Genomic DNA, 10,671 nt, shown 5'->3' with positions numbered 1-10,671 from the left:
CAATAGTCTTTTGACCTTTGGGCTATTGTTTGGCGTTGGGCCTTCTTGGATTGGGCCCATAATGGGATTTGGGTGCCATTTAGGATTTTGGGCCATATTGGGTATTTGGAGCTATTAGTATGGGCTTTTGTTATTAGGCTAAGTGAGGAAAGGGTAAAATTGTCTTTTACCCTAGGAATTGGACAATTGAATGTGATTCATGGTTTTGTCTTATGACCTAACTTATTAATTGTGTTTATTTGATTGATTAGCACGGGGATTTTCCAAATCAGCGGTCCGAGCTTTTATCTAAGACATTCAGCAGCTTGAGGTGAATTTCCTCACTGTTTTTGGCGGGTCGAAGGCACCAATGTTGGCCCATGATTTATTATGGTTAGGATGCTAGTTGTCTGTGTGACTCTTACATGCGATGTATTTGATATGTATACCGGGCGGGGCCCGATGCCAGGCGGGACCTGGTGAGTGTATTGTATACTATTTGTCTTATTACATGTGTTTATGTGCCTATATGTATACTGCGCGGGGCCCGATGCCAGGCGGAGCCTGATGAATGCGATGAGGCGGGGGCCATCTTATATTATTGACAGATCTGTTTCGAGTGGGGCTCGATGTCGGGCGGAGTCCGATGGTTCTTGGGCCTGACCCATTGTATGTTTGATATGTATGATATGAGCTATTTTGGAGAACTCACTAAGCTTCATGCTTACGATTTTCAGTTTATGTTTCAGGTACTTCTGAATCGAAAGGGAAGAACTCGTGATGATCGCATCGCATACACCACATTGTTCCGCTTTTTATTTGACTCTGATGCATCTGGATGATTATTGATATGCTCTGATTTCATTATGGTTTTATGAAACGTTTTGGTTGATGGTTTTAATATTATAAAAATGAAATTTTTGTTCTTAAATATCGGTACGTTATATGTAACATTTGTATTGCGAGTATGAATTGATGGTGACGTTTTTCTGTTACAATTTGTTATAAACATTGTTCTAGTTTGGTTATGTCAATCATCATTTGATTAAATGTTTGTGATTATTTGATTTGTGTATGTGTAACTTCTGTTTTTGTTTTTAATCTATAAGATCATGAATTTGATTGCGGTTTTTTTGTTTTCATTCAGTTTGAGTTGCACATAGTTGAATGTATTTGTGCAATGGATGACAAAGGTGCTTAAGATTTCCCCTCCATAAATACACACCATCATCTTCTTCTCCAGGAGTCCATGATCGATCACCTGTTTCATGATTATATAACAAAACTATCTGTAATATTAAGAATCACTACAGAAATTAACCCACCTTAGAGATAACAAAAAAAAAAAAAAAACATAAACTTTTATACATGAAAGAAAACAAATTCTTAAGAAGCCTTCAAGGAGATTGGTTTAATCGGTTGAATAGGTATTTCCAAGGTCTATGACTAGAAGGTTTTCACAAATACGAAGGCCAAGATTTTTGCGCTTTATCTTCCTGGGAGAATATGTAATCTTGAGGTACATAATTAACGTTGAACAAAGAATGCACGTCTATGCTTCCCATATGACTATTATTTATTTATTTATTTATTTATTTTCATTTTTAGGTGATCATCACTAACGGTAAACATCGTCTCCGTTATTCCATGTTAATATATTTCCTAGGTTATTTTAGCACCATATTGATCATATCTATTCCTTAATTATAACAATGTCACATTTGGGTTCATCCTCTTCCCTTTCGTTCATCCAGTGTAATCTAATCCTTTTCAAAATTTTGATGTTTATTGTTGTTGTGATTTGTGCAGATATTCTTCCCATTGGTTTTTCTCAGTCAGCTTCACCACTACTTGATTCCCATGGTTTATGGTATTTTCATGGTTGCTTTAGATCTCGATATGCTTTTTACTCCAAGAGGTTTTACGCCTTATTTTTATCAATACTAATTGTTTGCTTATATTGTTTTGTATATAATAGCAACATATCCAATACATTTTTCTATTAAGATGAAAGATGGTTTATTTGTTATAAATTGATGTAGTAGGTTAAAAAATTGTTTTATACATAGCTATTATGAGTAGTTATTATAATAACTATATCATAATATGTATAAAGAACATAGTAATACAACAATACTTTTATATTTACTAGGTGTGAGACTCATGCATTAATGAATCTTTAATTTGGTAATTTTGAAATTAGAAGGAAATTTCATTAATGAAATTGATATGCATTTATTGTTGAATATAAATAGTATCTTCCATTTAATAAAATGAAAAAACCATAAAATGACATGTGGATTAAAAATTAATTTAAAATAACCACAAAATGACATGTGGCAAAATAAATGAGAATGTAAAATATGACAAAAAAATCTTTATTTATTAGGGATGATTTTATAACTAGTCAAAGAAGTTGGTTATTTTATAAAACATAAACATTGAATATAACATACAATCGAATATAACATAAGGAAAATGGTAAAAAAATTTCCATTCAACTCAACAATTAAGAGGTTCTAACCAAACTAACATGTTAAAAATTACGATTTAAAAATCCAGAGACTACAAAAAATTCAAACATCTTAAAAAACCAGATAATTAAAATTCAGATCCTTCCAAACAGTCTGTCGGTTGGTTGTACAACCTTATTTAGCTAGTTTGGTTGTATAATGTTTTTTTTTTCAATATCATTACTAACTTTTATAAAATCCATCCGTTTAAAAAATATAGTAAATAATGGTTGCATAAAACCTGTTAAAATGGCTAAAACAAAATATGTTGCCAACATTGAAATTTTTGATCAAATATTGTATTAAACACAAGGTTCTAAATGTCGTGAGACCCGGGCTTGATGATAAGGTCAAGTCTAAGCTATGACGTTTTTCAAAGTGTAACAATTTTATATACATTAAAAAAAGATAAATCATATAATTATATAATTATGTCAAATATATCAATTTTTTAGAAGTATTATATTATCCTTTAATATAAAAAAGTTAAGAAAAATTCAATTACTTAGGCCTGATCAAAAAAAAAAAAAAACAAAAAACTCACGCCTTGAATAAAACTCACGCCATAAAATGATAAGACACGCATTGACACGTTATTTGGGGGTCTCATTTAACAAACCCGTATTAGATGTTTTTGTAATGGCTACATCACACCTCGCGTCGTGACATGTCTTGGCATGCCTTTTAGAACATTGATTAAACATAATTTAAGCTTAGACGACTAAATGAAAAAAAAAGCATATAGTTTAATACCTAACATATTTTCCTTTCCATCTACTTAATTTTTTAATACCATAATTTATTATGCTTTAAAAGGAGATTAATAGTTTATGATAAATTACAGCTCAGAAAACTACTATGAGCACTAGTATCACATGTTCATCATTTTGCTCTGCCAAAAGCAAGTATATTGAAAAAGAGGTCTTACTTTTCAAAAGAATAAAAAAATGTTTTCCGAGACTTGCATAACTGTTGCTTTATAATACGAGTTAAATATTGAATTTTCACATAGGATGATTTCTCAAAACATGTTTATGCGACGTTTTAAACATGTATGCTTCACTATTATATGATGAATGTGTCTACGGTAGCGCTAAAGCTTTCTCATCTTGGTATTTTAATGATTATTGATTAATGTTTGCAAGTCAAGATCATTTACTTTAATGATAACTAGCAAATAACTCGTGGCTACGCCGTTTTTGGGGTAATATGGGAAAATCGGCAAACTTTAAAAAATACGTACTGAAAGTATAAATCACCGCAAATAGGAGAGAAAGTCGACAACCCCTAAAATTAGATGTCCAAAGTGTACGACAACCAAAAGAAGGGACACTGGTGGAGAAAATCCAAAAATGTTGTGGCAATAATGTGAAAGTTGCCAAAGTTGAGAAAATATGGTGGCAAAATTCTAAAGGAGGTTTTTTGTGTTTTTTATGTCAAAATGTAAAAGTTTTGACTATAAGGACGAAAAGTGTCAATTTCATTAAAGATTTGTGGCAAAAACACCATAATATAAAATTTTTCACTGCAAGGACGAAAAGTGTCAAAGTTACTAAAGATTTGTGGCAAAACCCTAAAAGCACAAAAACTTAACCAAAACACAAAATTATAAAAGTTTTCACTTTAAGGACTAAAAGTGTCAAATTCACTAAACATTTGTGGCAAAAACCTAAAGACATAAAAGTTACTATTGCTAACTTCCTTTAGATTTAATATATATATATATATATATATATATATATATATATATATATATATATATATATATATATATATATATATAGTAAAGAACCCGCGGCTACGCCGCTTTTGGGGTAATATGGAAAAAATCGGTCAACTTTAAAAAATATGTGCTGAAATTGTAAATCACCATAAATAGGGGAGAAAGTCGACAACCCCTAAAATTAGATGTCAAAAGTGTACAACGAAAAGAAGGGACATTGGTGGAGAAAATCCAAAAAAGTTGTGGCAATAATGTTAAAGTTGTCAAAGTTGGGAAAATATGGTGGCAAAAATTTAAAGAAAGTTTTCTGTGTGTTTTTATGTCAAAATGTAAAAGTTTTGACTACAAGGACGAAAAGTGTCAAATTCATTAAAGATTTGTGGCAAAAACACCAAAATGTAAAACCTTTAACTGCAAGGACTAAAAGTGTCAAAGTCATTCAAGATTTGTGGCAAAAACCTTAAGGCAGAAAAACTTAATTAAAATGCAAAAATGTAAAATTTTTGACTTTAGGGACTAAAAGTGTCAAATTCAGTAAACTTTTGTGACAAAAACCTAAAGCCTAAAAATGTACTATTCCTAAGCTCCTTTGGATTTAATATATATATATATATATATATATATATATATATATATATATATATATATATATATATATATATATATGGATAATCACAAAAGATATCTTTTTTTTTTTAAACGGCAGAATTTTATTAAGCCCAAAGCTTATCAAGCTACCAGGGAAAATACAAAACAAGTTACAGCTTACAAATTTTTGAAAGGGCAATAAACCCAATCCACCCAATTACAATTCCTATAGTGCCCCCTGTATTTAACCCAACTAAAAACCATAGTAATAATGTTATCAACCAATTTTGCAGCCGGCACGCAAATTTTATTGAAAATTTTATCATTACGGTCCAAATGCTCCATAAGTAGCCATAGATAATAGCTAAGAAGATCTTGCGCTTCTTTATACGATTCCCCCATCCTGCAGCAAAAGCAATGAGCTTAGCAACCGAAAAACATTGAAGACGAGGAATATCACACCATATCAATATCCGCTGAAAGACATCAATGGCAAAAGGGCAGCAAACAAGAAGGTGATCCGTGTCATCAACCCCGTCGAAACACCCGTGACAAGTGTTAGACGAGATAGAAATCCCCCGTCGTGAAAGGGCAGCAATGGACGGGATGTGGTTGATACAAGTACACCAAATAAAACAGACAAACTTGATAGGAGCTTACTTTATCCACACCGTAGGGTTGCTCATCAGGGTCGAAACTTTGGAGTCAATCCAAGTCTGAATATCATGAACAAAAAAATCCCCATTACTAGATAACTTGGATTTCTAAGAGTCCGTCCCACCAGGAAGAATTATCGAACCAATGCATCCATTAATCTTGTGGAGCTCGTCCAATTCAGCAAGGTTATTGGGTCTTCTTTTCCAGGCCCAAGCAATCACATTATCTATAATTCTCTGTTCCACGAAGCAATATTTTCTCTTATCCAAATCAAAAAGCAGCGGGAAAGCCGATGCGAATTTACCCAGGTGAAAGAACCTAACTTTCGTATTTCTGAAAGACCCAAACTTTCATACTTCACAATATTGTTACTCCAAAACATACTACATGCATATTTGTAAATAATATTTTACATTGATAATGTGGTTACACAAGACTAGATACAAACCGACTATTAAAAAGTGTTATATATTACATAACTTCCCAGAATACTATAATTTATACATACATGAGTACTAAATACAAAAGTAATAGTTTTAAACTATTCAAAATCTTCTAACAGTATATGTCTATACTGGATCCTTAATACCTGCAATAGTTAAACACTGAGAGGGATAAACGGTGACGCTTAGTGAGTTCAATAATAGATACAATATAATGTTATGCCATATATATACTTCAATATGACATAAGCAATGGGAACAAGAACAACAAAGGCATATGTGAATCATGCGACAGACTTTCCATAACAATCAATGAGACATAACTATTTCAATACTTGATATACATCAATAACACTTCGGCCCAAATGGCACAGAAGACATACAATTTCTGATTAAACATTTTAGTAGATTTCAGGCTTTCAGCCCTGTCTAACCTTCTGCCAATGCCATAGAATAGAAGTCATTTTCTTACGAGACATGCTCTACATGGCCAGAGGCTACATACAAATACCACTGTGAATCTAAGTCCTCTCACTGATCACATGGCCAAAGGTACAGTTTTGCTATTATAAATAGCGGAAATAATAGCAACGGAAAAGCACATAGCACATATAATACATAACATATAGTTGTTCCTATATATTGAACTCACAGTGAATTACTCAGGGGTTAAAATAGTAATTTGTGCAGCACTTCGTTATAATAGATAGCTTTCTTCCCTGAAAACCGGGAGCTTTATTGAAAACCAGGTCCTGTGAGGGTTGAGCTTCAAACCGAAAAGATAAATTTCTCTGGCTCTTCGGGCACTTCGGGACGTGTTTCGGGTGTTGGGAATAATCCAGGGAGGTCTCGCACCCTTTATATAGGTGCAAGCCTTGGATCCGAAGCAAGGAGAAGCGAGCATGTGGCTCGCATGCGAGGGGGGGGGGGGGACAGATGGCGAAGCTAGGAAGGCGCCAACGCTTAGCCACACGTCGGATCAGGAGAAGACCGCGCCTTCGGTGCGAGGTGGCTGCGACATGCGTCGGACACGGGGCATCTCGCATGCGAGGTGACGTGGCCGAACCCCAGGCATGCGAATTTTCTCGGATTTCGGGATTTTCTCGATTTTTGTGTCCCAAACTTCTAAAATCCATAACTTTCTCATACGGGCTCCGTTTCTGACATTCTTTATATGCACGCATAGGTGAAATTATGCTCTACAAATTTCCTTTAGACTCCGTTGGCTAATTTTGAATTTATTTTTAATATTATTATTTTTAACAGACCGGGACAGGAAAATTCGTTAAAAATTCATAACTTCTTCATCCGATGTTCGTTTTCGTCTGTCTTTTTACCGTTGTACTACTATTGACGAGACCTTAGATTCTCGTTTAGGTTGCGTCGGCTAAAAATCGCTCGATCTTTATTTCGAGTTTTTAGTTGTCTAATACTATTCCGAAACTTAGTAAAATCATAACTTCCTCATACGAAGTCAGATTTGGACGTTCGTTTTATGAAAATTCCGAGTTTAACAAATACTACGACTTTCGTTTAGATCACTAAGGCTAAAAAGTAGTTTATCAAAAACTCACTTTTTACGTCATTCGGCGTCGTGCCGGTTTTGTCGCAGATCTTTGATTGGTCATAACTTCTTCGTTATAACTCGGATTTCGATGAGGTTTTCACCTAAATGTTTCTAACGAGATTCTTTACAGCTTTCAATAATAAAATTTTACTTATTTCAAATTTTATATTTTCGTTAAATTTCGATATTTGACTTTTAATCGAAATCTCATAAGACTTCCAATATTTTCCGATTGATTCTAAGCATAGTTTTACTTCATTTCTAGTAAAAACTATCCATTAGAACTCAATTACTCAAATTCATATAATAATTCATAATATTATTTATTACAAAACACGATAACTAAACGTGTATGTTACAAATACCTCCTCCTTTTGAGGATTTCGTCCCTGAAATTACAGCGATTAAAATAAATGGGGATATTTTGCTCTTATCTCATTCTTATTTTCCCAAGTATAATTTGGGCATCGATGGTGTTTCCACTTGACAAGCACCAACTCTACTTCTTTATTACGTAGCTCAGTCGTTCTTTCGTTTACGATCTCTTCAAGCTCTTCTACATAAGTTAACTTATTATCCAGTTTCGCCTCGGATAACGGAACTGCTTCATCATATATGCTTAAACATTTACGCAGATAACTCACATGAAACACATCATGAATACCTGCCAAATCTTCCGGTAATTCCAAGCGGTATGATTGCTTACCAATTCTCTGGATGATTTTGAAAGAACCAACAAATCTAGGACTCAATTTTCCTTTCTTCCCAAATCGCATAATGCCTTTCCACGGGGATACCTTCAGCATTACAAAATCACCCACCTGGAATTCTATGGGTCGTCTCCTCTTTTCTGCATAGGACTTCTGTTGATCCTGGGCCGCTTTCATTTTTTCTCGTACAATTTGAATCTTGTCGGTGGTGTCTTGAATCATCTCAGGGCCTCCAAGGATTTTCTGTCCTATTTCACGCCAACATAATGGAGTACGACATCTACGTCCATATAGTGCTTCATATGGTGGCATTTTGATTGAAGCGTGGTAACTGTTATTATATGGAAATTCGACAAGAGGTAAGTATTTGTCCCAGTTACCACCGAACTCCAAGACACATGCACGAAGCATATCTTCAACTGTTTGGATCGTTCTCTCCGTCTGACCATCTGTCTGGGGATGATAAGTTGTAGTGAGAGCAACCCGAGATCCTAATTCACGTTGCATACTTGCCCAGAAATGAGAAGTGAAGCGAGTATCACGATCAAAAATAATCTTTAGTGGCACACCATGTCTTGCAACAATTTTATCCAAGTACACTTGTGTGTATTTCTCCATTGGAGCCGTTTCACGCATGGCGAGAAAATGTGCACTCTTAGTCAGGCGGTCGACGATTACCCAAATGCTATCATGCTGTCTAGCAGTCTTTGGCAAATTGGTAATAAAATCCATGGACAGCTCTTCCCATTTCCATATAGGAACACTAAGACTTTCTGGGGTTCCGTAAGGCTTTTGGTGCTCTGTTTTGACTTGTAAGAATACTAAGAATTATTGTACATATTTTCCAATGTCTCTCTTTAATCCAGACAACCAATAATCAGCTCTTACATCATAGTACATTTTACTTGTACCAGGATGTATTGACAGTTTAGACTTATGGACTTCATCTAAAATCTTCTGTCTTAATCCACCAATCTTTAGAATCCATAGCCGATTCTTAAATACCTTCAATCCTCGTGGATCATCAAGTAAAACATCAGCATAATGTACCATCCCTTCTTTCTTCACATTTTATGGCTTTAGGGCCTCTACTTGCCATTTATCTAATTCATCAAGAATAATGAACTTTACTGTAGTGTGAGTAATAGTATAACACATACTATTACGATAAACCTTTCTGCTAAGTGCATCGGCAACTACATTGGCTTTTCCAGGATGATACAGGATTTCACAGTCGTAGTCTTTGATCAGCTCCATGGCTCGTTGTTGTCTCATATTCAAAGTTTGTTGACTGAATATATACTTGAGACTTTTGTCGTTGGTAAACAACTGGCATTTTGTACCAAAAAGATAATGTCTCCAAAGTTTTAGGGCAAATACCACTGCAGCGAGTTCGAGATCATGAGTGGGATAATTCTTTTCATAATCTTTCAGTTGTCTTGAGGCATAGGCTATCACTTTACCACTTTGCATCAACACACAACCGAGTCCCAATCTTGAAGCATCGCTATATAGGGAGAAATCATTATCACCTTATGGGAGTGATAAGATTGGAGCATGAGTCAAAAGATCTTTTAAAGTTGAGAAAGCTTTTTCTTGGGCTTCACTCCATTCGAACTTCACTTCCTTCCCTGTAAGACTCGTGAGAGGTACGGCTATACGAGAAAAGTCTTTAATGAATCTCCGGTAATATCCCGCGAGACCCAAGAAACTGCGAATTTCGGAAGCATTACGGGGCACTTCCCAATTTTGAATGGCTTCGATTTTAGTAGGATCTACGGATACACCATCACCAGAAATAACATGGCCGAGAAATTGAACTTGGCGAAGCCAAAATTCACATTTCGAGAATTTAGCATATAGTTTCTCCTTTCGAAGAAGTTCTAATACCGCACGAATATGAATGACATGATCAACTTCAGACTTGGAATAAATTAGAATATAATAAATGAATACGATGACAGATTTATCGAGCATTGGGCGGCATACCCGATTCATCTTATCCATGAATACAGCAGGAGCATATGTCAGACCGAACGGCATGACAAGGAATTCAAAATGCCCATATCGAATACGAAAAGCAGTCTTCGCTACATCCTGCTCTTTTACTTTTAACTGATGATAGCCAGATCTCAAATCAATCTTTAAGAAATAGCTAACACCCTGAAGTTGATCAAATAAATCATCAATGCGAGGTAGTGGGTACTTGTTCTTGATAGTTACCTTATTTAGCTCACGGTAATCAATACACATTCGCATGGATCCGTCCTTCTTCTTGAGAAACAATAACGGAGCACCCCAAGGAGAGGTACTCGGTCGAATAAAGCCTTTGTTAAGTAATTCTTGCAGTTGAATCATCATTTCTTTCATTTCAGCTGGTGCAAGACGATAAGGAGTCTTTGCAATCGGAGCAGCACCAGGCACAAGGTCAATTCGAAATTCTACTTTCCTGTCCGGAGGAAGTCTAGGCAAATCATCGGGGAAAACATCA

The sequence above is a fragment of the Lactuca virosa genome, chromosome 3, assembly GCF_052849685.1.
Source record: "Lactuca virosa cultivar CGN04683 chromosome 3, Lactuca_virosa_CGN04683_v6, whole genome shotgun sequence".
Classification (NCBI taxonomy): Eukaryota; Viridiplantae; Streptophyta; class Magnoliopsida; order Asterales; family Asteraceae; genus Lactuca; species Lactuca virosa.
This window is presented reverse-complemented; position numbering follows the sequence as displayed.